Source organism: Urocampus carinirostris, chromosome 1 (assembly GCF_059441175.1).
Source record: "Urocampus carinirostris isolate Australia breed hairy pipefish chromosome 1, RoL_Ucar_1.0, whole genome shotgun sequence".
NCBI lineage: Eukaryota > Metazoa > Chordata > Actinopteri > Syngnathiformes > Syngnathidae > Urocampus > Urocampus carinirostris.
The window spans coordinates 53,153,874-53,177,771 of record NC_142349.1 but is presented as its reverse complement, the minus strand read 5'-3'; the positions used below and the strand labels follow the sequence as shown (position 1 = coordinate 53,177,771).

General features: G+C 41.3%; 14 non-coding genes and 7 pseudogenes across 14 annotated transcripts; all 21 read right to left on the bottom strand.

Moving 5' to 3' along the window:
• Positions 1 to 5: 5 nt before the first annotated feature.
• On the bottom strand, positions 6 to 124 carry LOC148375235 (5S ribosomal RNA). The gene has a single exon (XR_015847791.1). It is a non-coding gene; the product is annotated as a 5S ribosomal RNA (ribosomal RNA).
• A 222-nt stretch (positions 125 to 346) lies between these two features.
• Positions 347 to 455, bottom strand: LOC148375234 (5S ribosomal RNA; annotated as a pseudogene).
• A 222-nt stretch (positions 456 to 677) lies between these two features.
• LOC148375233 (5S ribosomal RNA) lies at positions 678 to 796 on the bottom strand. The gene has a single exon (XR_015848176.1). It is a non-coding gene; the product is annotated as a 5S ribosomal RNA (ribosomal RNA).
• Positions 797 to 1,018: 222 nt separating this feature from the next.
• Positions 1,019 to 1,137, bottom strand: LOC148375232 (5S ribosomal RNA; annotated as a pseudogene).
• A 222-nt stretch (positions 1,138 to 1,359) lies between these two features.
• LOC148375231 (5S ribosomal RNA) lies at positions 1,360 to 1,479 on the bottom strand. The gene has a single exon (XR_015848097.1). It is a non-coding gene; the product is annotated as a 5S ribosomal RNA (ribosomal RNA).
• A 222-nt stretch (positions 1,480 to 1,701) lies between these two features.
• On the bottom strand, positions 1,702 to 1,820 carry LOC148375230 (5S ribosomal RNA). Its single transcript, XR_015848286.1, has one exon. It is a non-coding gene; the product is annotated as a 5S ribosomal RNA (ribosomal RNA).
• A 222-nt stretch (positions 1,821 to 2,042) lies between these two features.
• On the bottom strand, positions 2,043 to 2,161 carry LOC148375229 (5S ribosomal RNA). Its single transcript, XR_015847621.1, has one exon. It is a non-coding gene; the product is annotated as a 5S ribosomal RNA (ribosomal RNA).
• A 222-nt stretch (positions 2,162 to 2,383) lies between these two features.
• Positions 2,384 to 2,502, bottom strand: LOC148375228 (5S ribosomal RNA). The gene has a single exon (XR_015848022.1). It is a non-coding gene; the product is annotated as a 5S ribosomal RNA (ribosomal RNA).
• Positions 2,503 to 2,724: 222 nt separating this feature from the next.
• Positions 2,725 to 2,843, bottom strand: LOC148375227 (5S ribosomal RNA). Its single transcript, XR_015847663.1, has one exon. It is a non-coding gene; the product is annotated as a 5S ribosomal RNA (ribosomal RNA).
• A 222-nt stretch (positions 2,844 to 3,065) lies between these two features.
• Positions 3,066 to 3,174, bottom strand: LOC148375226 (5S ribosomal RNA; annotated as a pseudogene).
• Positions 3,175 to 4,658: 1,484 nt separating this feature from the next.
• Positions 4,659 to 4,777, bottom strand: LOC148375225 (5S ribosomal RNA). The gene has a single exon (XR_015847790.1). It is a non-coding gene; the product is annotated as a 5S ribosomal RNA (ribosomal RNA).
• Positions 4,778 to 4,999: 222 nt separating this feature from the next.
• Positions 5,000 to 5,108, bottom strand: LOC148375224 (5S ribosomal RNA; annotated as a pseudogene).
• A 222-nt stretch (positions 5,109 to 5,330) lies between these two features.
• Positions 5,331 to 5,449, bottom strand: LOC148375223 (5S ribosomal RNA). Its single transcript, XR_015848173.1, has one exon. It is a non-coding gene; the product is annotated as a 5S ribosomal RNA (ribosomal RNA).
• A 222-nt stretch (positions 5,450 to 5,671) lies between these two features.
• LOC148375222 (5S ribosomal RNA) lies at positions 5,672 to 5,790 on the bottom strand (annotated as a pseudogene).
• A 222-nt stretch (positions 5,791 to 6,012) lies between these two features.
• Positions 6,013 to 6,132, bottom strand: LOC148375221 (5S ribosomal RNA). Its single transcript, XR_015848092.1, has one exon. It is a non-coding gene; the product is annotated as a 5S ribosomal RNA (ribosomal RNA).
• Positions 6,133 to 6,354: 222 nt separating this feature from the next.
• Positions 6,355 to 6,473, bottom strand: LOC148375220 (5S ribosomal RNA). Its single transcript, XR_015848280.1, has one exon. It is a non-coding gene; the product is annotated as a 5S ribosomal RNA (ribosomal RNA).
• A 222-nt stretch (positions 6,474 to 6,695) lies between these two features.
• On the bottom strand, positions 6,696 to 6,814 carry LOC148375219 (5S ribosomal RNA). The gene has a single exon (XR_015847619.1). It is a non-coding gene; the product is annotated as a 5S ribosomal RNA (ribosomal RNA).
• Positions 6,815 to 7,036: 222 nt separating this feature from the next.
• Positions 7,037 to 7,155, bottom strand: LOC148375218 (5S ribosomal RNA). Its single transcript, XR_015848273.1, has one exon. It is a non-coding gene; the product is annotated as a 5S ribosomal RNA (ribosomal RNA).
• A 6,540-nt stretch (positions 7,156 to 13,695) lies between these two features.
• Positions 13,696 to 13,814, bottom strand: LOC148375217 (5S ribosomal RNA). Its single transcript, XR_015847431.1, has one exon. It is a non-coding gene; the product is annotated as a 5S ribosomal RNA (ribosomal RNA).
• An 8,575-nt stretch (positions 13,815 to 22,389) lies between these two features.
• On the bottom strand, positions 22,390 to 22,498 carry LOC148375216 (5S ribosomal RNA; annotated as a pseudogene).
• A 529-nt stretch (positions 22,499 to 23,027) lies between these two features.
• On the bottom strand, positions 23,028 to 23,136 carry LOC148375215 (5S ribosomal RNA; annotated as a pseudogene).
• Positions 23,137 to 23,898: the final 762 nt, after the last annotated feature.

Here is a 23,898-nt window from a genome sequence, read left to right as displayed (position 1 = left end):
TAAAAAGCTTACAGCACCTGGTATTCCCAGGCGGTCTCCCATCCAAGTACTAACCAGGCCCGACCCTGCTTAGTTTCCGAGATCGGACGAGATCGGGCCTGTTCAGGGTAGTATGGCCGTAAGCGAAAGAAGAGGGTGAATTTTCAGTATTTATAATCAACACCGCGGAAGTTGCAACTCCACTGTTTGGCATGAGGGGTAGCCATTTATAGAACAACAGGGGTTTAATATGTGCGTAATTCTTCATTTATTTGTTTTGCAAACAGGTTGTGAAAGAATGCAAATCCGCCCAAAAGGGGCTGCTCCGAGGCCAGAAAAAATACCAAAAAGTTTGCTGGAAGTAAAAAGCTTACAGCACCTGGTATTCCCAGGCGGTCTCCCATCCAAGTACTAACCAGGCCCGACCCTGCTTAGCTTCAGAGATCGGGCGTGTTCAGGGTAGTATGGCCGTAAGCGAAAGAAGAGGGTGAATTTTCAGTATCTATAATCAACACCGCGGAAGTTGCAACTCCACTGTTTGCCAAGAGGGGTAGCCATTTATAGAACAACAGGGGTTTAATATGTGTGTAATTCTTCATTTATTTGTTTTGCAAACAGGTTGTGAAAGAATGCAAATCCGTCCAAAAGGGGCTGCTCCGAGGCCAGAAAAAATACCAAAAAGTTTGCTGGAAGTAAAAAGCTTACCGCAACTGGTATTCCCAGGCGGTCTCCCATCCAAGTACTAACCAGGCCCGACCCTGCTTAGCTTCCGAGATCGGACGAGATCGGGCGTGTTCGGGGTAGTATGGCCGTAAGCGAAAGAAGAGGGAGAATTTTTAGTATTTATAATTACACCACGGAAGTTGCAACGCCACTGTGTGCCAAGAGGGGTAGCAAATTATAAAACAACAGTGGTTTAATATGAGTGTAATTCTTCATTTATTTGTTTTGCAAAAAGGTTGTGAAAGAATGCTGTATCCATCCAAAAGGGGCTGCTCCGAGGCCAGAAAAAAACCCAAAAACTTTGCTGGAAGTAAAAAGCTTACAGCACCTGGTATTCCCAGGCTGTCTCCCATCCAAGTACTAACCAGGCTCGACCCTGCTTAGCTTCTGAGATCGGACGAGATCGGGCGTGTTCAGGGTAGTATGGCCGTAAGCGAAATAAGAGGGAGAATTTCCAGTATTTATATTCAACACTGCGGAAGTTGCAGCGCCACTGTTTGCCAAGAGGGGTAGCCAATTATAAAACAACAGGGGTTTAATATGTGTGTAATTCTTCATTTATTTGTTTTGCAAAAAGGTTGTGAAAGAATGCAAATCCGTCCAAAAGGGGCTGCTCCGAAGCCAGAAAAAATACCAAAAACTTTGCTGGAAGTAAAAAGCTTACAGCACCTGGTATTCCCAGGCGTTCTCCCATCCAAGTACTAACCAGGCCCGACCCTGCTTAGCTTCCGAGATCGGTCAGAGATCGGGCGTGTTCAGGGTAGTATGGCCGTAAGCGAAAGAAGAGGGTGAATTTTCAGTATTTATAATCAACACCGCGGAAGTTGCAACGCCACTGTTTGCCAAGAGGGGTAGCCATTTATAAAACAACAGGGGTTTAATATGTGTGTAATTCTTCATTTATTTGTTTTGCAAACAGGTTGTGAAAGAATGCAAATCCGTCCAAAAGGGGCTGCTCCGAGGCCAGAAAAAATACCAAAAAGTTTGCTGGAAGTAAAAAGCTTACAGCACCTGGTATTCCCAGGCGGTCTCCCATCCAAGTACTAACCAGGCCCGACCCTGCTTAGCTTCCGAGATCGGACGAGATCGGGCGTGTTCAGGGTAGTATGGCCGTAAGCGAAAGTAGACGGAGAATTTTTAGTATTTATAATCAACACCGCGGAAGTTGCAGCGCCACTGTTTGCCAAGAGGGGTAGCCAATTATAAAACAACAGGGGTTTAATATGTGTGTAATTCTTCATTTATATGTTTTGCAAACCGGTTGTGAAAGAATGCAAATCCGTCCAAAAGGGGCTGCTCCGAGGCCAGAAAAAATACCAAAAAGTTTGCTGGAAGTAAAAAGCTTACAGCACCTGGTATTCCCAGGCGGTCTCCCATCCAAGTACTAACCAGGCCCGACACTGCTTAGCTTCCGAGATCGGACGAGATCGGGCGTGTTCAGGGTAGTATGGCCGTAAGCGAGAGAAGAGGGTGAATTTTCAGTATTTATAATCAACACCGCGGAAGTTGCAACGCCACTGTTTGCCAAGAGGGGTAGCCATTTATAAAACAACAGGGGTTTAATATGTGTGTAATTCTTCATTTATTTGTTTTGCAAACAGGTTGTGAAAGAATGCAAATCCGTCCAAAAGGGGCTGCTCCGAGGCCAGAAAAAATACCAAAAGGTTTGCTGGAAGTAAATAGCTTACAGCACCTGGTATTCCCAGGCGGTCTCCGATCCAAGTACTAACCAGGCCCGACCCTGCTTAGCTTCCGAGATCGGACGAGATCGGGCGGGTTCAGGGTAGTATGGCCGTAAGCGAGAGAAGAGGGTGAATTTTCAGTATTTATAATCAACACCGCGGAAGTTGCAACCCCACTGTTTGCCAAGAGGGGTAGCAAATTTTAAAACAACAATGGTTTAATATGTGCGTATTTCTTCATTTATTTGTTTTGCAAAAAGGTTGTGAAAGAATGCAAATCCGTCCAAAAGGGGCTGCTCCGAGGCCAGAAAAAATACCAAAAAGCTTGCTGGAAGTAAAAAGCTTACAGCACCTGGTATTCCCAGGCGGTCTCCCATCCAAGTACTAACCAGGCCCGACCCTGCTTAGTTTCCGAGATCGGACGAGATCGGGCGTGTTCAGGGTAGTATGGCCGTAAGCGAAAGAAGAGGGTGAATTTTCAGTATTTATAATCAACACCGCGGAAGTTGCAACTCCACTGTTTGGCATGAGGGGTAGCCATTTATAGAACAACAGGGGTTTAATATGTGCGTAATTCTTCATTTATTTGTTTTGCAAACAGGTTGTGAAAGAATGCAAATCCGTCCAAAAGGGGCTGCTCCGAGGCCAGAAAAAATACCAAAAAGTTTGCTGGAAGTAAAAAGCTTACAGCACTTGGTATTCCCAGGCGGTCTCCCATCCAAGTACTAACCAGGCCCGACCCTGCTTAGCTTCCGAGATCGGGCGTGTTCAGGGTAGTATGGCCGTAAGCGAAAGAAGAGGGTGGATTTTCAGTATTTATAATCAACACCGCGGAAGTTGCAACGCCACTGTTTGCCAAGAGGGGTAGCCATTTATAAAACAACAGGGGTTTAATATGTGCGTAATTCTTCATTTATTTGTTTTGCAAACAGGTTGTGAAAGAATGCAAATCCGTCCAAAAGGGGCTTCTCCGAGGCCAGAAAAAATACCAAAAAGTTTGCTGGAAGTAAAAAGCTTACAGCACCTGGTATTCCCAGGCGGTCTCCCATCCAAGTACTAACCAGGCCCGACCCTGCTTAGCTTCCGAGATCGGACGAGATTTTTTTACTTGAAACTGACTTTCACCCAAAGGTTTAAGATTTTTATGCCAGTACTTTTTTTTGGTCTGAAAATGTACAAAACATCAAAAGCAGAAATGAAGCTTCGTTCGAAACATGACAAAAAGCAACTTGATATGTTGCACACACTAAAAAAAACATGAAGTTAATAAATGTACTTTCAACTCTCTCCCTGTCACTTAACAGTCCGTCCATTTACAGGCGGGCCTTCTGCATCCGGTTCCTTTTAAACATTTTGCCCTTCTTTTTAGTTGTTGAAACGCGTTCGGGCGGCTCTGTCTCAATCACGACCGGTTTCTCAGGTGCCGGCGTATCGAAGACGCTGTCGGTCACATCGCTGACAATCTCTGGCTTGATCTCGGCCTTCTTCATCTTCTGCATCTCCTTCACGACCTGCCTCTCACGCACACGGGCCGCTGCTGCTATGCGGAGCTCGCGCCGGTGCCTATTTGGCGACTTGAAGTTTGGGTTTTCATAAAGCGTTGGTCCCCCGAAGCTTCCTTGAAACATTTTTATGAGGTTTAAAACGAAGCGTGGTCCGATTTCCACGAGCGCTGCATCCTCCTCAATGATCTGGTAGTTTCTGAACCAAATCCTTTCGTCCACAATAGTGAAGGTGAAGACATGGTCTACAAAGGGTTGGCTTTTTGGGTGATAATGTGGCGTAGAAAACGTCTGTATAAAAAGCTCTTTCAGTAATGCGTAATGAGGCTCCTTGTCGAATGTAGGATCGAAGGACAGAAGCGGTCTGGAACCTTTCAGGCAATTCCCAGTCATCTTGAGCTCAGCCAGAGTGTGAATATTCTGAACCAGGAATTTGGCAGATGGCCCGTTAGGAGTATTTGATATCCACATGTAGAGATCTTGTTTCTTCTTGGCTTCAAAAAATAGGCACTTATTGCAGTTCTTCATCTCACATACCTCATTGATCACAAATAACTTGTCTTTTCTGTCCATTTTGGTATCTGCTTTTGAATGTGGCATGATGCTCCTCATGTCTTGCATCAAATGTCGCGTTCTGTAGTCAACACCTCTCGATGAGAAGATGAGAACCCTTTCCTTGTTGGTCCATTTTCCCATAGAAACTGGAGGCGGAACAGTGAATTCATCCCTCTTCTCCTCTTGTTTATCAGCAGTGTCTTTGCTGGAAGTAAAAAGCTTACAGCACCTGGTATTCCCAGGCGGTCTCCCATCCAAGTACTAACCAGGCCCGACCCTGCTTAGTTTCCGAGATCGGACGAGATCGGGCCTGTTCAGGGTAGTATGGCCGTAAGCGAAAGAAGAGGGTGAATTTTCAGTATTTATAATCAACACCGCGGAAGTTGCAACTCCACTGTTTGGCATGAGGGGTAGCCATTTATAGAACAACAGGGGTTTAATATGTGCGTAATTCTTCATTTATTTGTTTTGCAAACAGGTTGTGAAAGAATGCAAATCCGCCCAAAAGGGGCTGCTCCGAGGCCAGAAAAAATACCAAAAAGTTTGCTGGAAGTAAAAAGCTTACAGCACCTGGTATTCCCAGGCGGTCTCCCATCCAAGTACTAACCAGGCCCGACCCTGCTTAGCTTCAGAGATCGGGCGTGTTCAGGGTAGTATGGCCGTAAGCGAAAGAAGAGGGTGAATTTTCAGTATCTATAATCAACACCGCGGAAGTTGCAACTCCACTGTTTGCCAAGAGGGGTAGCCATTTATAGAACAACAGGGGTTTAATATGTGTGTAATTCTTCATTTATTTGTTTTGCAAACAGGTTGTGAAAGAATGCAAATCCGTCCAAAAGGGGCTGCTCCGAGGCCAGAAAAAATACCAAAAAGTTTGCTGGAAGTAAAAAGCTTACCGCAACTGGTATTCCCAGGCGGTCTCCCATCCAAGTACTAACCAGGCCCGACCCTGCTTAGCTTCCGAGATCGGACGAGATCGGGCGTGTTCGGGGTAGTATGGCCGTAAGCGAAAGAAGAGGGAGAATTTTTAGTATTTATAATTACACCACGGAAGTTGCAACGCCACTGTGTGCCAAGAGGGGTAGCAAATTATAAAACAACAGTGGTTTAATATGAGTGTAATTCTTCATTTATTTGTTTTGCAAAAAGGTTGTGAAAGAATGCTGTATCCATCCAAAAGGGGCTGCTCCGAGGCCAGAAAAAAACCCAAAAACTTTGCTGGAAGTAAAAAGCTTACAGCACCTGGTATTCCCAGGCTGTCTCCCATCCAAGTACTAACCAGGCTCGACCCTGCTTAGCTTCTGAGATCGGACGAGATCGGGCGTGTTCAGGGTAGTATGGCCGTAAGCGAAATAAGAGGGAGAATTTCCAGTATTTATATTCAACACTGCGGAAGTTGCAGCGCCACTGTTTGCCAAGAGGGGTAGCCAATTATAAAACAACAGGGGTTTAATATGTGTGTAATTCTTCATTTATTTGTTTTGCAAAAAGGTTGTGAAAGAATGCAAATCCGTCCAAAAGGGGCTGCTCCGAAGCCAGAAAAAATACCAAAAACTTTGCTGGAAGTAAAAAGCTTACAGCACCTGGTATTCCCAGGCGTTCTCCCATCCAAGTACTAACCAGGCCCGACCCTGCTTAGCTTCCGAGATCGGTCAGAGATCGGGCGTGTCCAGGGTAGTATGGCCGTAAGCGAAAGAAGAGGGTGAATTTTCAGTATTTATAATCAACACCGCGGAAGTTGCAACGCCACTGTTTGCCAAGAGGGGTAGCCATTTATAAAACAACAGGGGTTTAATATGTGTGTAATTCTTCATTTATTTGTTTTGCAAACAGGTTGTGAAAGAATGCAAATCCGTCCAAAAGGGGCTGCTCCGAGGCCAGAAAAAATACCAAAAAGTTTGCTGGAAGTAAAAAGCTTACAGCACCTGGTATTCCCAGGCGGTCTCCCATCCAAGTACTAACCAGGCCCGACCCTGCTTAGCTTCCGAGATCGGACGAGATCGGGCGTGTTCAGGGTAGTATGGCCGTAAGCGAAAGTAGACGGAGAATTTTTAGTATTTATAATCAACACCGCGGAAGTTGCAGCGCCACTGTTTGCCAAGAGGGGTAGCCAATTATAAAACAACAGGGGTTTAATATGTGTGTAATTCTTCATTTATATGTTTTGCAAACCGGTTGTGAAAGAATGCAAATCCGTCCAAAAGGGGCTGCTCCGAGGCCAGAAAAAATACCAAAAAGTTTGCTGGAAGTAAAAAGCTTACAGCACCTGGTATTCCCAGGCGGTCTCCCATCCAAGTACTAACCAGGCCCGACACTGCTTAGCTTCCGAGATCGGACGAGATCGGGCGTGTTCAGGGTAGTATGGCCGTAAGCGAGAGAAGAGGGTGAATTTTCAGTATTTATAATCAACACCGCGGAAGTTGCAACGCCACTGTTTGCCAAGAGGGGTAGCCATTTATAAAACAACAGGGGTTTAATATGTGTGTAATTCTTCATTTATTTGTTTTGCAAACAGGTTGTGAAAGAATGCAAATCCGTCCAAAAGGGGCTGCTCCGAGGCCAGAAAAAATACCAAAAGGTTTGCTGGAAGTAAAAAGCTTACAGCACCTGGTATTCCCAGGCGGTCTCCCATCCAAGTACTAACCAGGCCCGACCCTGCTTAGCTTCCGAGATCGGACGAGATCGGGCGTGTTCAGGGTAGTATGGCCGTAAGCGAAAGAAGAGGGTGAATTTTTAGTATTTATAATCAACACCGCGGAAGTTGCAACTCCACTGTTTGCCAAGAGGGGTAGCCATTTATAGAACAACAGGGGTTTAATAATAATAATAATAATAATAATAATATGTGTAATTCTTCATTTATTTGTTTTGCAAACAGGTTGTGAAAGAATGCAAATCCGTCCAAAAGGGGCTGCTCCGAGGCCAGAAAAAATACCAAAAAGCTTGCTGGAAGTAAAAAGCTTACAGCACCTGGTATTCCCAGGCGGTCTCCCATCCAAGTACTAACCAGGCCCGACCCTGCTTAGCTTCCGAGATTTTTTTTTTTTTTGACTTTTATTGATAGAGCTTATCCAAAAACAATTTTACAATCCATAATTTACATCATTTTGCTCAGTACATCTTCATAGCTTTCAAAAACACAAAACGTGGTCATCTAACACTCGTACAACAACATTCGTGCATTAGTGTTAAAACAAATTATGTGTAAATTCAGAGCACACTGTGTCGCATAATTCATAAAGTACTTTTTGTGCAGTGACCATAAACAACTTGTAAAATACATCTTCAAAAGATTGTAATAGAGCTAAAAAACAAACAGGCACGTTTATTACATCATATCTGGTAAACTTATTCTTACACCCTCCCAAGTTATTTGCACAAAAGGATTAGTAAGAACAAATATTTTGTTAAAAACCTCTAAAGTTCCGTTATTATTAAAATAGACATACAGTGCTTCCATTATTCTTTTCAATTTGCTTTCAAACAGTTTGCATATATCCAGTTTCCGTCCTTTATTCTTCAAAACCGTTCTTCTTACCCACACTGTATGCCTAGCCACTGACAAAACTATATTGAGTGCCTGGTTATTTTTTCCTTTTTTACCTTGTATCATCCCAAATAAAAACATCTTCTCCCAATTTTCATCAACATACTGCTCATTCTGTCCAAAACCTTTCGTCATTTCCTTAAGCACTGCGGTCAGTTTTTTCAGTTCTTCACAGTTAAAGAACATATGCTTTAAGCCCTCTTTCTCCTTCTTGCATATTTTGCATGTTTCATCCCTCGCAAGTCCCATCTTAAAAAGTCTCATTTCATTAAAAACACAGTTGTGGGCTAAAAGGAAATCAAAATTTTCTAACGAAGGGCATTTCAAACCGGTTCTGATGTTTCTCCACACATCTTTTGTGTTAAAATCTACAAACATCTTTTCCCAATAAGAATTTGCTCTCGGTTGTATAAAAGCCATTTCTCTAAAAACAGAATAGAAGTCTTTTAAAACAAGAGCACTAAAAGGTGTCCCTGTGTCCTTCATCTCTATTCTCATTGGACCTTCCTCTTGTTTCTTTTCATTTCTTTCTATAATTGTGCACCATTCTTTAGGAACTGCTTTTTTTATTGTCATGTACTCATTTCTGATTTTTTCTTCATTACATTCGTCTACTGTTGCACCAATCTCGTCAATGAAAGCCTGAAATGGCAAGAATCCCGGTCTGACCTCGTACAAAAGATCTCTGATTTTTCGGAATCCTGCGTCAAACCAGTGCTTGTAAAAGTTCCCTCCTCCAATTCGTAAATTCGGATTTAAGAACAAGGGTTGATTTAAAATTTCTTCCTTTCCCTCCGGTTTAAAAACTACATGTCCTATAAAATCACTCCAAGCCCTTAAAACTTCCCTATAAAAATCTGGGATGCCGTTTGTCATATATTCTTTTGTTTTCATCCACAAGGCTGAAGGCCCCATTTTAAAAGTTTTGTCTAAAAAGTATTCCAGAATTCGTGTCGATTCTTTGTCTCCCTCCCTCATGAAATTTTTAACAGTTTTTATTCTTAAAGCCTTCAGTCTTATGGATGGATCGAGCAATCCCAGACCGCCTTCCTCCACCCTTCCAATCAGAGTCTCATAGGCTATTTTAGCTGGCTTACCATCCCAAATAAAATCAGTCACATACTGCTTCAGAATTTTAACTGTGGGTAATGGCAAACACACTGATCCAAGGACACTCCATATTTTGGATAAAAACAGTGTATTAACAAATAAAATTTTTCCCTTCAGAGTAAGACTTCTCCTTTTCCAAAATGCCAATCTATTTCTTATTTTCCCGATTGTCTCCTCCCACATCAGTTTCGTAGTTTCTTTTTCATTTGGCCCTATTCTCACCCCCAGAATTTTAAGGTTATCTTTTACTTCTTTAAAAGGCAGTGTCTTTGACAAGGCGGTTTGCTTTCCTAATTTTAAAATCTCAGTTTTGCCAACATTCATCCGAGCTCCTGAACCCCGGCTGTATATTTCTATGGCATCCAACGCTTTAAAAATGCTGTGCTCATCTTTTAAAATTAGGGTTGTGTCATCTGCATATTGATAAATTTTGGTTTCTGTGTTAAAATTCTTAAAACCTTCAATCTTTACCCCTTTTATTCCATTGTCAGCATTGATCGCAAGTCCTAAAGGTTCTGCAACCAAAGAGTAAAGTATTGCTGATAGTGGACAGCCCTGTCTTATTGACCTGGTTAAAGGAATAAAATCTGTTAAAAAACCATTGCATTTGACACAACTCTTGGCATCAGCGTAGAGACATCTCAGACACCGGATTATGTTTTCTCCAAAATCAAATCTTTCTAAAACCGCAAATAGAAAATCGTGCTCTACCCTATCAAACGCTTTTTCTAAGTCTGCATTAATTAAAAAGCCACTGACTCCTGCCTTCTCCATGTACCAGACTTTGTCCCTCACACCATTAACTGTGTCTGAGATGTCTCTGCCTATTACCGCATAAGCCTGGTTAGTTTGGATGACTGTTGGTAAGACCCGCTTCAGTCTGTTTGCCATTATCTTCGCCAAAATCTTGTAGTCACAATTTAAAAGGCTTATGGGTCTAAAATTCTGCAGCTCTTCCCTGTCCCCTTTCTTTTTATATATAATTTTAATTAAACCTCTTGACATCCTTGAGCTGAGAGCCCCTCCTTTCCACACTTCTTCATACATTTGTCTTAAAACAGGAACAAGAGAACCTTTAAAAACCTTGTAAAATTCACATGGTAAGCCATCCAGACCAGGACTCCTGCCGTTTTTCATCTCATCTATGGCTCTCTCTATTTCTTCACTATTGATGTCTCTATTGCACATTGTTTTATCTTCCTTACTTACTTTACTCTTAATATTATTCAATAAAAAATCTTTTGCACCCTCTTCCACACCTTGTTTTGAAAATAAGTTGGTATAGAATCTTTTTATTTCCTTTAAAATATTGTCCTTATCTGTCAATCTCTTTCCTTCTCCATTTTTAATACATTTAATTTCTTCCGTTTTCTGTCTGTTTTTTTCTAGTTCAAAAAAGAACTTTGTGCATCGTTCGCCTTCAATCATATATTTCGCTCTACTTCTTATCATAGCTCCCTGGAATTTCTCTTCTTCTATTTTTTTAAGTTCATCTTCTATCTCCATAATTTTATTCGTGTTTTCATTTTTCCCATCACTTTGTTTTAGTTCCTCTTCTAGTTCTTTTCGTAACTTTTCTTCTCTCCCCCTTTCCTGTCTTCTCAGTTTTTTACAAAACAAAATCGAATGTCTTTTAATATCATACTTTAGATTGTCCCACCATATTCCCAAGTTACTTTCATACTTTGTCATGTTCTTTATGCTGTTCACAATTATATTTTCTATTTCCATTTGATAAAAATTGTCTTTTAAGACTTTTGTATTTAAAATCCATACCCCCGGCCCCTTCTCTATTTTATTCAGATCTATATTAAAAACAATAAAGTCATGATCACTAAAATTACATCTTCTGTAGTAAATACTTTTAAAATTCTCCATAAAACTACTTTTTGCCAAAACAATATCAATTCTGCTTTGCTTAATTTCATCTAAAACAATTTGTCTTCTGCTAAACTTTCTAACTCCTTTATTCCTTTCTCTCCATACATCTATTAAATCGAGTTCTTCCATTACCTGTATTAGTTCCTTTCTTCCCCTTTCTGCTCTAAAAACTATATTATCTGCCACATCTTCTTTCTGTAGTGCTATATTAAAATCCCCAGCAACCACAGTTTCCCCCCAAGCCTCGATTAGAACTTTTAATTTCATAAAAAATTCAACTTTCTCTTTCTCTTCATTCGGTGCATGTATGTTACAAACATTCATTTTCTCATTACCTTCTCCAACACTTATAGTTAGTATTTTTCCTTTTTTATCATTATATATTTCTGTTACTTCCTCAACCATATTCCTTTTAATTAAAAAAGCCACTCCTCTACCTCTTCCCTCACAATTATTAAATAAAACCTCCCCATCCCATCGTTTTCTAAAATCCTCCGCTATCACACTTGTCCAGTTCGTTTCTTGCAATAAAATAATATCATTTTTCTCAGTCTCTCTGATTAACTTCTGTAATTTTTCGGGATTCGCCCCTCCCCTCATGTTTATTGAAATAAAATTCCACCCCATTAAAATAATAAATGGCAATAAATAATTCAAGCCAACAAAATATTTAAGAAACATAAAACCAACCATTACTATGTACCACCATCATCCTGTAAAACCTCAAATCTCCCTCCAGTTATTTCTATTTGTTTTGCCTTTCTTCTTCTCTCCTGTGCTTGTAATACCTTGTCTATGTTAATACTTGGTTTCAACCTTTTCCTTTTGGTCGTAAAATTGCCCCACTTGTTTGAAATGTCACGGTTAATTTTTCCTTTTCCAACTTCATCCAATGATTCTTCTTTATTTAGTTCCTTGTGTGTCTGGGTCTCCTCCTCCCTCTGCCCCTTCTCCCCCATTGTTTCAGCCCCAATTATTCCAGTTAAAATCCCAATGTCCATGCCTGAGTCCTCGCGCTCTGAGTCTTGTTGTCTGGGGGGCTGAGCACAGGGGGGATCCTCTTCAGGTGTCGGTTCCTGGGAGGGACCCTCATCCCCCGCCTCTGATGCCACCATGTTTATCTCCAACTTGCTTACTTCTCCCTCTCCCTCAGCAGAAGAAACGCATGTACAGTGTATGAATGCACGGCAGCAATCAGGGCATCTGAGAGCGACGCATTCCCGGGCATAGTGACCCTGCTGTAAGCACTCCCTGCACGTAAACTCCGGACATTCCCGCAGCACGTGACCAGGGTTCATGCACAACCGGCAGATCTTCACCTGCCGGTCGTGAATCACCCGGCAGTACCGGGGACCGTTCGGAGTTTCAAATCTAGTGGAATACGGCAGGGAGGCTACATCTTTCGGGAATTTTACTTTAATGAATCTTGTTCCATCTTCAACGGACGTGCCCGGGTAGAAGCGCCGCCTCAATGGGAGGACAGGGTCCACTCTCCACCTCTGCAGCTTTTCCAACACCTCTTCATCTGTTATGAATGGGGGCAGTTGTAGGAAGGAGACCATAACTTCGTTAACTTGAGTCTTTTAGTCTGAATTAGAACCCCTTTGCATAAGAGACCCCCATCTAAAATTTCACATGCCTCCTCATTTTCCAACGTCGCTTCATATTGTTTATTTTGTGTAGACCGTAGTACCAGTAGCTTCCCCGTACCCACCATCTTCTCGATTTCTTTAATTAAGTCAATTGGTGTTATGTTTTCAATCTCCTCCGTTTCCAAAAGCATTGTCAGTTCTTTCAAATATTTTCTTTGTCTCAGCCCTTTCACATTCTCCATATCTTTTTTTGTTTCTTGCTTGTTTCTCTTTTCTCCATCACGCATGTTATATTCCTTCTTTCTCCTCATGTCCAATCCATTGTTCATTTTATCCGCATCATTATTCTGTCCTTGTACAATCATTTCAGTTGTTTTGTTAATTAATCCATTCATATTATTTCCATCCGCCTCGCTTTCTTTCCCTCCATGCCGAGCTACCTTGTTGAAATCATTGTCTATACTCTTTTTCCTTGTATCCAGTCCGGTTTCATTCATAATTAGCAACTTTTTAAATACCTTGTTTGAATCACAGTCCATTGTCGTTGTCGGTTTTCCATTGTCCAGTTTCACTTCACTACATCCATCAGTTCCTGGGGGCAAATCCACAACACTCTTGCCCGCTTCCACTCCAAACTCGATGCCATGCGGTCTGTCCATTGTTTGTTCAAAAAAGAGAGAACCAAAAAAAGGCTCCCCAGACAGAAACTAAGTCTGCTGGGGACGCAAAAACGAAAATAAATAAATAAATAAATAAATAAAGCACTTAAACTTTTAAATAAACCTTCAAATAAATAAGAAAACCAACAAAGAATGGGGAGAGCCTTCCTCTCCCTACTGCAGCCATCAACTCACAAACACAAACCAGGAAGTGGGCGTGTTCAGGGTAGTATGGCCGTAAGCGAAAGAAGAGGGTGAATTTTCCGTATTTATAATCAACACCGCGGAAGTTGCAATGCCACTGTTTGCCAAGAGGGGTAGCAAATTATAAAACAACAGTGGTTTAATATGTGCGTATTTCTTAATTTATTTGTTTTCCAAAAAGGTTGTGAAAGAATGCAAATCCGTCCAAAAGGGGCTGCTCCGAGGCCAGAAAAAATACCAAAAAGTTTGCTGGAAGTAAAAAGCTTACAGCTCCTGGTATTCCCAGGCGGTCTCCCATCCAAGTACTAACCAGGCCCGACCCTGCTTAGCTTCCGAGATCGGACGAGATCGGGCGTGTTCAGGGTAGTATGGCCGTAAGCGAAAGAAGAGGGAGAATTTTCAGTATTTATAATCAATGTTGTAGAAATTGGAGGTCCGATAATCGAGAGAAAGTCTTCTCATAAGTGGATAAAAGAAATAGACAGGAGCCAGCCTCGTTACGGAGGGAGATGTCACTTTATTGATGCGTCAATAAAGATCTCACAGAGCTAGGAACATGACAATGTATTTAAAGCTGGTAGTGACGATTAGGCTTCGATTGAGTACACCCCAAAAGGCGGTCCTGTATCACGTATCAAGTACAGAGCGTCCCGTCCCTTGCACGCTATCTTCAAGGAAACTTAATGTCTGCCAAGAGTATCTTCAAGGATGTCTACCCGACCGTTTCCCACTACTGTAAGCAAGTCTTTCTAAATTTCTACATGTATGCAAGTCTATTCTACATTTGCAAGTGTATTTACCACAACATATCCCCCCTTTTTTTTTTTTTTTTTTTCTCTTCTGTTACCTTATCCCCCCTTTTGGGAGTTCATACTCCCACTTTGAACAGAAATTAAAATCAAAAATGAATACAGAGTAGTGGTAAAGTATTACAAATCATAGACATCAATACACGGACAGAGTTTACGCAAATCGAAAATAAAATAAAATTCTGGCGGTCAGCCTGCTGTGATCATTCTAACTTTCATTGTTCATGTTTCATTTACAAAAACCCCCAACACTCCAAACATCTGACCCATGCACTAACCCCCCCCCTTCATTTATCTTTATCCGTACACACTGGATTATACACGCGGACCGTCGACGGTTGATCGGTACGTGATAAAGGTAAATGAATAAATGAACTGATAAGTGAGTGATAACAAATTTCGGTAACAGTCGTCGATACATTCCAAGATGAGTGCATGACTGGATAGTGATATCCACATTGGCCTTTGGCCTGACCCCCGTGAACAATTTGAAGACCATGCATTGTCGTATTCGTCAACGGGTGTCGTGAAGTCAGATGTTGGAGTGAGTGTTCATCCCAGCAGGCATCACGCTCAGTTTCCATGCAGCCAAAAACCCGGAAGCGACGATGCATCCTGACCATCCCAGACAGCAGCTTGCTCCCCGGCAGTGTGACATACCAACAAAAGAATCACAATCAGAAACCAATATATTTGTTGCTGTTATTCCTAGTGCTATATAGTGTGTTACGTGTTTAACAGTAGTGCTAATTGATATCGTATTCAGTCCAGATCATCATATGTCTCTCTTTCCGCAGATGCTCCATTTTTTATTATAATGTAGACTGACTATCAACGTTGCCAGATAAAATTCAAGGCGTTGAATTTAGTTTAGTCATCTGTTCTTCCTCACTTAGGAATAGGCTTGGATATTTAATCACTAACTGTGCTCATTGAGCTTCTGCCACCCTAGTATTGCCACTACTGTCATTTGTTCTCCAAAAGTCTTAAGCATTCCTCTTTTAAGAATAGGTATGGCACAGAAACACAACAAACACATAATTATTACGACAGTTAGCACAAAAATTTCCCCTTTCGCTAACAGACTACCCCAGTACCCAAATGTAGACGAGAACCAATCAAAAGAGATACTGTTCTTTTCAGTATTTACTGTCACTTCATTGCTCAACTCACGAATTTTTGACAGTGCTTTTGTGAAGCTTCCTGCTTCGGATGTATTTAAAGGTATATAAGTACAGCATTCCTCCTATATCATATGACACACGCCTCCTTTACTGGCTAAGAGAAAATCGCTTTGCTCTCCTACTGCACTAAAGGCCTCGTTAATGTAATTAATAAAACGTCGTTGGTTGTAATAAATGTAATTAATCCATTCTGCGTTCTTTTTCGGAGTTATCCAGATAAATATCGATTCTAATCCAGACTTAATTTCATTCCTAGCTTTAAATTCTTCTGGAATTCCTCTCGGTTGTCCGATGGTATCTAGCTATACACGTCCACCCGGAACATATGCTTTCTTTACTGCGGCCAATTGTCAACAAAAATATTTCATTCAATTACCTTTTCCCCTTTACATTCCTTTCTTTTGTCACTTGCATGTCCCCCTCTTCTCTTTTCCTCAACGCCCACTTTCTTTTCCCCTTTTTACCTTCTTTTACTAACTTTTATCTTTCTGTATTTGTAACTTCCTTACTTGCTCTGCCAACAATCCATTTTCCACATAACTTTCCCTTCTCCTACGCCCTCTAACACATGCCTTTTAGCCCACTAGTTTAATGGGAAATTGACATATAACCATCTCACTTATTTATTTATTTATTTATTTATCTTTTATTTTTCTTTCCAAACCAATTCAATCTACTATCTTAGCCTCACCTATTTAATGTGAAAATGACGTGCATTGATCCACAATGATTCATCTTACTCATTTTTATTCGACTCAATGAATTTTCCCTCCATATTCAATGAAAAGAAAGAATTTACTCACGCTTTTCCACTATTCTCGTACAACAATGCTTTTCATTCCCAAATTACTCCATTCCAATACACTCAATTGGATTTTTCCTCGTCTTCACATTCCTTAACTTTCCCAATTTTGAACTGAGAACCGGAATAGGTTAACTTTTTTCTTTTTGTTATTATCCTATCCTTTCTTGGTGTTATTCTGGCATTAACATAATCTAAAGCACCTAAAATAACCAAACATACTTTTCTAGACTTTTCACTTCTAAATTCATCGTTTTCCAACTGAAAAAATATTTATTTTTCTGGGAACTCCATAGGCTCTCGGACGTTATGTTGCACATCCTTAGCGTCAAAACGATTTCTAAAAAAACCGAACGTTTTCGATTCCTAACGAGACGTGCTATCGGTTCTATCTAAAACAATACATTTTAAACCGTCTACCTCTTTAAAAACGTTTTTCTCGTCTCTTTGAGCACTGTATTGTTCCCTTTTTCCTTTTCCTTCGATATTTTTCTGTTAATCCTTTCAGTTACGTGGGCCGATTAAACGCTGGACAACCATATAGACAAGAAAGATAAGAATACAGGAAAGAATACAAACACTTACAACATTGAACAAACATAAAACATAAAACAAGACAGATGGCCCACAAAATTTAATTTTAATTAGTCAAATTAAGTCAGTGCACATTGAGACCATGCGCCTACACAACTACCGAGTTAGGGTTATGGTTTTCCTCTTCTACACAATTTCCCGAATTTTACGTACTGGCCGTGCACTCATTTTTGGCTGTCGGCGTTGTAACCTCACTCCTCAGTGCTGTCGCCGTGGGTGTAGGTTTTTCTGGACTTTGGTGTGTCGGTACCCTTCTCGCCTGTATCGTCACATTAAGGTTTAGCATATTATCCGTCACTTTAGTCTGTACTGTCGTTAACACATTTGGTTTCTGGTAGTCCATCGGCACTCCGACTGGTTGCACGTCTTTATATTTATTTTAAGTGGAAATCAAAATCCCCACTATAAGATGCCCTATCCATTTTGAGCATTCTATCCCAAAATTCTAACTAGAAGATAAACAATTTATTTTTTAAATCGTCAGTTCTAAATTTCAAATTTTGCTTTTTCACTAAATACAGTCACTGGATCAGTTTAACCATTATCCTTGTCAGAATCATTTACCCTGATTTGAGTGTTTGAGTGTTCTCTTTTGTAGATTGATCACATCCGAGAAAAAATTTGTATGCACTTTTTATTTGCATTTTCTTTTGATTTTCAATGTGTTATCTTGCTGTTGGCCATTCCCCTCGAGGCAGATGACCAGGATAGATTGTTAAATTGTCAATTTAACCCAAGAAAAGACGTTTTTATTGTTATGATTCACTCTTTGTTTTGCCTTTTATAAAAATCATAACCTATATATGATCTCTTCAGTAAGTAAACTTGTTCAAAATAACAGTATTTTGCAAAGAAAGCAGGTAATTCACGCTCAAAGTGAATGATTTTGCCAAAAATGAAAAATACCATCCCAAAATGTTCTCAATGTGGGCGATTTGCTAATGGTGAATGGTTATCTTAATTGATTTTTGTTAATCAATTTGACAAACATTGTAAATTTTGTAATATTACAACATTTCTTCTGTGTAATATTTTTCTATCCGTCCAAATTTCGTAATTTGAATCTCAAAAAACAGTTATATGGAGAGCTTATTCAGAAGACAATTTTTCATCAATTTCGGAAAAAACTAGGTTTTAACTTATTTTTACGGAATGTCTCAACTTCCCCCCTGAGTTAAAACCTAAGTTCACAATCTATGTCTCTCTTTCGTCTGACTCATCCCATAATACTCGGAATTTCAGTAATTCAAAACTTGTCTTCTATCGCAATTGCACTATTTATACACGTCCTTCTACTCAATCAAGGAAGCAAGGTTTAGGGCGCTCTAAGGAGAGGGATGACTGAGTATGGGCGCCAAGAGTGGACTGAGAGTGTGATCCTGGCCACTGTGTTGTGCGGTGCAGAGACGATTCAGTTTTATTAAGACGACAGCAGTGTGCGTGTGTGTGTGTCGTCGTATCGATACTAATAACTAAATGGAGTGGAATGGAACTATGATGACTATAACATGAAACCAAACGAGACGTCACGCTCTATGTTTGTTCTTTAGTGTGGCCCCCGAGTTAAAATGAGTTTGACACCCCTGTTTTTTTTTAAGTACTAGTAGACATTAATTATCTTAGTTTAATTAATTTCCATTCATTTCCCATGCAGTTATATTTTTAAATCACCATGATATGTCTCGAAATCCATTAATCCGGTATTTTTAATTCATTTAATCCTTTCCAGGATTGATCAATCTTTTTCTCATTGTCTTCTAAAAAAAAATGCTGTTTTCCATAACATGAGCATCACCTAGAGGCAGTGGATATGACACAATAATTAGAAGAAAATAGTGCTTCTTTGGGCACTGTGACTCTCCTTATTTATCCTGTTCAGCACTTTTATTTTGGTTGCACTCCACAGTGCAAAGACATCTTGGGGTCAATTTATGCACACTGTCCCTTTAAAAGATTTCGAGTGCATGTTTCCTATGAAACCATATTCTAAAAATTATATTTTACACATTTTCGTCATATCTCACATTTTTCTTTTTTCCTGTAATATTTTTGATTTTGGTACTTTCGAGCTTCCATACCTCAGGGCCAGTGAGCCCTTCATGAGGTAAAATGTACTTGTACTTTCCAAATCCTCAACCGTTTTGGCATGTTATACAGTAGTGTCACACTTAACCGGGCCGCTGTCTCTAGGATGCGTCATGGTCTGCAACTGCAGCGTCGCTGTCGGGATCCCCGGCTGCACTTCTGGACCCGCAATTTCCATTCGCCGCTGCGATTTCTCGAGCTCTGCTCCTAGTAACAACCGTATCAGACAATTTATTATCACACACAGCTTTGTCATCCACATCTTGTTTTCCTAATTTAACGTTACTGCCCTGTTGATCTTGCTTGGTCTCGTTGACGGTGGCAGCGTGAGCCGTGGTACAGTGGTTCAGATGGTACCATTTTGAGCTGCCCTTGACCTGGACTGCGGCCAGCGTTGCCCTCACGACGGTGTACGGTCCCTCACGCCTCGGATGGTTCCACTTTCGTTGAAACTTTGATGTAGACGAGATCCCCTGGGACGTCTTCTCAAATGGTTGTTCGACCCTGGACCCTTGTCTCTTAACCAGCCAGTAGATGACAGCCGTCAATTGTCTCATACAGTCTCTCAGTTCAGTTTGTAGTTGCTCAAGTGGCGGCCCCTTATAGGGACCTCCCAGATGCGGCGCTGGTCTGCCTGTTAGCATTTCATGCGGTGTTAAATGCGTGATCCAATGAGTTTGCATGCGATAACTCATCAGCGCTAACTGTAGCGCATCCCCTCAGTCGAGCCTAGTACTCACAAAGATCTTGTTTATCTTTGATTTTAATATTCCATTTACTCTTTTCCACCATCCCTTGACTTTGTTGATAAACCTCACCGAACCGTTGTTTAATGTGTAGTTTTTGTAAGATGCCCTTCACGACCTTTTGAACAAATGTTATCCGAGCTTATTTCTGACGGTATGCCAAATCGCGGAATAACTTCTCTAATCAAAAACCTAATTACTGTTCCCGCACCTAGATCTTTTGATGGCACTGCTCCTATTATTCCTATTACTCCTATTATTATTATTCTCTCCGTCTACCGTGGCCTGTAAATACGGAGACCAGTAACCTTGTTTTTTCAGCTATTTCACACCCCCCCTTGCATAATATTTTTAAATTGTGCACTTGTATCTGATATAAAGTCAAAGGTATTCCCCTGTTACCTATTCCCCTTAATAATCCTCCTGATGCTCCTGCATCTGGAGACACATCACCGTTTTCCTGGAAAGCAGATTCAAAATACAATTTTAGCAGTATTTCTGTGTTAAAAATAAAATAATTCACAATCCAAACGTATCAATATTCCTCAGATTTGTAAACACTACGTCAATCAACAAGATTCTAGCGTGATTCAATGCAGACTCGTGTTGTTCGTTATCACCGCCTCGTCGACGGCCTTGGCCGTCTGGCTCAGTCCATCGTGACGTTCCACTCGCAATCCGCTGCAGGAATGTGCCATGAGCTTTATCAGTGCCACACTGACCTTGGTGCCCAGTTGTCTACCTCTTTCTCCTCGAAACTGGCTGCAATCAGTTCAGATTGCCACCTGCTCACTGTTTGAGGACAGCCTGGATGTGCTCCAGTGTCCCCACGACCCTGCTGTAGACAAGCTGCGCAGACAACGGATGAGTGAACGTCTTTGTTTGTTCTTTGCTTGTTTTCCTGTCCATCTTCAGCCTTTTTCAACAGTGCGTCTGACTTCTGAATCCTGTTAAATCGGTCATGTTTACAAACTCGGATGTTTAGTCTAGGTTAAATGACCATGAAGACATCACCTTAGCAATTAAATTCTTAAATTTTTCATGGTCTTCCTCAAGATCGAGTAATCTGCTCCTCATTGTCTTTTGAAAATGCTTGCCAAATTGTTTCCTCAATTTACCCAAACTATACTTATCACGTTCATCGGAACAAGATCTCACAAATCAAAAGGCCACACGCAAACGGAGCACTTGACGAATTAAGTAATCCCTCCACTTTTTTTTTTGTTTTTCGATACAGTAAAGGAGCGAAAGACGGGGGAAAGACGGGGGTGGGGCGGGAATACACATGGTTGAGCTCAACTCACACAGAGCGAAAGACGGGGGAAAGACGGGGGTGGGGTGGGGGTGAGCTTTGGGTGCGAGAACAACCCACAAAAAGCAAGACACTTTAACGCACATACAAGACCGTAAAATGTAGAATAAGCAGTCACTCCATCAATCATCCATGCTTCCTTAACTCCTCTCCCAACGCCAAACAACACAAAAAACAAAAAAAGACAAAAAGAAACACAGGCTCTCCTAGCCCTTAAACAGTTAAGTATAAATCACCCGCGCACACTCACTCAGGCGGGCGGGGGAGAAACCGAACCGAACAGAACACACATCCACATACAGAGAGACACACGCACAATTAACGCCAGCTGGCACACACACCAACATTCCCGAATGAGACATCTCCCAGACTGAAAACATGTCAGCAATTCTCACACATTCTGTGTATCGCTTGTTTCTATGCGGATATATCTTAATAATACAACATCTGATTACTGCTCATTTTTCTAACGCCGGTATAACCTTTTAGATTGTAGAAAATGGCGAGGTTCCATGCACCACACTTTTTCCTAAGTGCAAGGTTACATATCCCTCCCAAACCATCAATCGACTAGGGAGACACATAAAACATGCCCCGTATTAACCACACATAGATCGTCTACTCCCGAACTGTCACTTCAGCAAATGATGACGTCTCATCACCGTTTCCATACAGATCACAAGACAATTATAAATCTACAAATACCGACGCCGCTGCACCATTTTATCCAGGTAAAATTAGCCTTTTTCCTTTTTCAAGCAGCCTACGTCCCAAAACAAACAGGATTCTTTGAGCACCGAACTCCCGGGACAAAACAAAAAAAAATAAATCTCAACTCAGTTTACATATCTCATCCGTCCGAACTTGGGCCTGATTATAGACGGAAAATTCCACGTGCACGCATTTTCATAATTTAGCTCCGACGTCACAGGCTCCTGTCCTCCCACGAATCTCGACAAGCAAACCGAAGTAAGGAGAGAAAAAAAAAAATCTTCCTTACCTCAACCGCTCATTCGAGACCGTTCCACTGAGAAGTCTTTTCCCTTTTCTTTTTTACTTAATTAGTGCCAGTCCACGTTGCGGCGCCAAATGTTGTAGAAATTGGAGGTCCGATAATCGAGAGAAAGTCTTCTCATAAGTGGATAAAAGAAATAGACAGGAGCCAGCTTCGTTATGGAGGGAGATGTCACTTTATTGATGCGTCAATAAAGATCTCACAGAGCTAGGAACATGACAACACAGCGGAAGTTGCAACGCCACTGTTTGCCAAGAGGGGTAGCCATTTATAAAACAACAGGGGTTTAATATGTGTGTAATTCTTCATTTATTTGTTTTGCAAACAGGTTGTGAAAGAATGCAAATCCGTCCAAAAGGGGCTGCTCCGAGGCCAGAAAAAATACCAAAAACTTTGCTGGAAGTAAAAAGCTTACAGCACCTGGTATTCCCAGGCGGTCTCCCATCCAAGTACTAACCAGGCCTGACCCTGCTTAGCTTCCGAGATCGGGCATGTTCAGGGTAGTATGGCCGTAAGCGAAAGAAGAGGGTGAATTTTCAGTATTTATAATCAAGGCTCCTGTCCTCCCACGAATCTCGACAAGCAAACCGAAGTAAGGAGAGAAAAAAAAAAATCTTCCTTACCTCAACCGCTCATTCGAGACCGTTCCACTGAGAAGTCTTTTCCCTTTTCTTTTTTACTTAATTAGTGCCAGTCCACGTTGCGGCGCCAAATGTTGTAGAAATTGGAGGTCCGATAATCGAGAGAAAGTCTTCTCATAAGTGGATAAAAGAAATAGACAGGAGCCAGCTTCGTTATGGAGGGAGATGTCACTTTATTGATGCGTCAATAAAGATCTCACAGAGCTAGGAACATGACAACACCGCGGAAGTTGCAACGCCACTGTTTGCCAAGAGGGGTAGCCATTTATAAAACAACAGGGGTTTAATATGTGTGTAATTCTTCATTTATTTGTTTTGCAAACAGGTTGTGAAAGAATGCAAATCCGTCCAAAAGGGGCTGCTCCGAGGCCAGAAAAAATACCAAAAACTTTGCTGGAAGTAAAAAGCTTACAGCACCTGGTATTCCCAGGCGGTCTCCCATCCAAGTACTAACCAGGCCTGACCCTGCTTAGCTTCCGAGATCGGGCATGTTCAGGGTAGTATGGCCGTAAGCGAAAGAAGAGGGTGAATTTTCAGTATTTATAATCAAGGCTCCTGTCCTCCCACGAATCTCGACAAGCAAACCGAAGTAAGGAGAGAAAAAAAAAATCTTCCTTACCTCAACCGCTCATTCGAGACCGTTCCACTGAGAAGTCTTTTCCCTTTTCTTTTTTACTTAATTAGTGCCAGTCCACGTTGCGGCGCCAAATGTTGTAGAAATTGGAGGTCCGATAATCGAGAGAAAGTCTTCTCATAAGTGGATAAAAGAAATAGACAGGAGCCAGCTTCGTTATGGAGGGAGATGTCACTTTATTGATGCGTCAATAAAGATCTCACAGAGCTAGGAACATGACAATGTATTCAAAGCTGGTAGTGACGATTAGGCTTCGATTGAGTACACCCCAAAAGGCGGTCCTGTATCACGTATCAAGTACAGAGCGTCCCGTCCCTTGCACGCTATCTTCAAGGAAACTTAATGTCTGCCAAGAGTATCTTCAAGGATGTCTACCCGACCGTTTCCCACTACTGTAAGCAAGTCTTTCTAAATTTCTACATGTATGCAAGTCTATTCTACATTTGCAAGTGTATTTACCACAACATCAACACCGCGGAATTTGCAACGCCACTGTGTGCCAAGAGGGGTAGCCATTTATAAAACAACAGGGGTTTAATATGTGCGTATTTCTTCATTTATTTGTTTTGCAAACAGGTTGTGAAAGAATGCAAATCCGTCCAAAAGGGGATGCTCCGAGGCCAGAAAAAATACCAAAAACTT